The sequence below is a fragment of the Triticum aestivum genome, chromosome 5B (assembly GCF_018294505.1).
Source record: "Triticum aestivum cultivar Chinese Spring chromosome 5B, IWGSC CS RefSeq v2.1, whole genome shotgun sequence".
Taxonomy (NCBI): domain Eukaryota; kingdom Viridiplantae; phylum Streptophyta; class Magnoliopsida; order Poales; family Poaceae; genus Triticum; species Triticum aestivum.
The window spans coordinates 692,554,460-692,556,750 of NC_057807.1; positions in this window are offsets into that span (position 1 = coordinate 692,554,460).

Consider the following 2,291-nt stretch of genomic DNA (forward strand, 5'->3'; position numbering starts at 1 on the left):
AACAGTAGCAAATTAAAAAAACAGTAGCAAAAAGGATTAAAAAACAATAGCAAAGTTTACAAAAACAGTAGCAATTTTTAAAAAAAGTAGTAGCAAAAAAATCAGGTATAAAAATAGTAGCAAATTAAAAAACACTAGCAAATTAACAAAACAATAGCAATTTAAAAAAAATAGTAGCAAAGTTTAAAAAAACAGTAGCAATTTAAAAAAACAGTAGCAACAAAATTACTTATAAAAACAGTAGCAAATAAAAAAACAGTAGCAAATTTAGCAAAGTTAGCAACATTTTGAGCAAGTTAGCTATGTATGAACCCTAGGAGCAAGTTTGAGCAAGTTTGTAGCTATTTTTGTCATTTTTGTGTATTTAAGTACAAGCATGCTTTTGCTTGAATGATATATGTCATTGATGTTATATGTTGGTTTTGCAATGTTTGTTGAAGGTCGAAAAATATCTGAGTGGCCTATGTTTTGCCGGAATGTTGATTCATTTCCGTTCCGGCAAATTTCAGGCGCTCCATATGTCCACTTTTTAGCAAAGGTCATGCCGAAAATTTCATGCTAGAAACTGGGACATATGGAGTACCCGGGATTTGCCGGAAGGGGAATGAATCAACATTCCAACCAAATATAGGCCCCTTTTTGTCTTCATTTTATCTTTTATTTACAATTGTTTAATAGGAAACATGTCTACCGACGCCGAAGTCGTGGGTGGTTCTGCTCGCCTCGCAAACCCCATCGAGGTAGCAAATCACTATTTCGATTATCTGGACGAACACCAGATGTGGTTGCATGGTGGCGGCAATGGCCCCAACCACGACACCGGCCCAACACTGCAACCGGCACTGACACCACCCTCGAGACCGGCAACGATGTTGTCGTAGTCGGTAAAGCACTGAAGAAGAAGAGGACACGAAGACCAAACGAGCTTGGCATCGGACAAATTGTGGTCACGGAGATGCACCCCAAGAAGTTAGAGCCAATGGCGCCAGAGGAAGCGCGCTTGTGCTGGGGCAATCAACTTGGATGTATCCTCAGGGAAACTGCCAACATCAACGACGAGAGGTTGAAGCAGATACCACATATGGAGCACATGCTCCTAAAGAAGTTGCACAATAGGTTCATGTTCCCCGGCCGGGATGAAGGCAAATATAAAGAGTCGTGGGACGAAGTCACCATGACAAAGATAAACGACAAGGCGATGGTGACGTTCACCAACGACTTGTCCTCCTAGAAAGTTCAGGTGAAAAAAGCGATTGCGAAGAATGAACCGTGGTCCAGGATTCATGCTGATAACCCGACAATAACGGAAGAGGACTTTGCAAAATTCAATGAGAATTGCGGTAAAGAAGAAGTCAAGGCAAAGTCGGAGAAAATGAAGGCACTCCAAGCCAGGAACACGCCTCCCCATCACCTTGGAAGCCGTGGTTATGAGGGGAAATGCACATATGGGCCAAGGAGAACGCCGAACGTGAAAGTCTCGGAATCCCAGACCCCTTGGCGGAGTTCACCGACCCGCTGGAGCATGACTGGATCAGGGCCCGGTACAAGTGGGACAAAGTCAGAAAGATCTTTTACACGGACCCGAACACAAGGGAGTTCATGAGACTTCTGGTAATTGTTATATTACCACATTATCATATTAGCTTCCAATCAATTCGACTGCAAGTTTCGTCACATTAGTAAACTATCCACGTTCCTTTTGCAGAAAGAGCAGCACCAAAAGGCAGCCGAAAGCAACGAGTCGTCATAGTCGTCGGGAGGCCCAAGTGGGACAGCCCATTCAATCGGGCCCTGAACATACTGAAAATGGTCCTGGTGGACAAGCCGCCGTCCTATGGACGTGTGCACATGGTCGGAGATGGCGCCTCATGGAAGACGTGCTACCCCGAGGAGCCAGAGGAAATAAGGAAGAGACGGTTGGTCGTCACGGACAGCACCGCCGCCGGCACCTGGAGGGGGGAACGGCCGCGTGGGCTCTACATGGATGGGAATTTGTTGTGGGTTTGGCCCGGATGTTGCTCTCAGGTGTTCCTATGGGCTGACCTAACACAACCGGGTGGAGAGGTCCACTGGTCAAAGCCCGTCCATGGAAAGTCAAAGGGCTAGATCTCGTGGTCAACCGCTCCAGGGTTAGGCGGGACTGGGACCCTGGGGGTAGCAGTGCGACCGGAGCGTCGCACCGGGACCTCATACATGTGGCGAGGTGTGGTTGCATGTCTGAAGAGGTGGCACGCATCTCCAAGGTGTGGCCCGCCTCATGGACGGCGCCGCTGCCGGCACATATGTGGAGG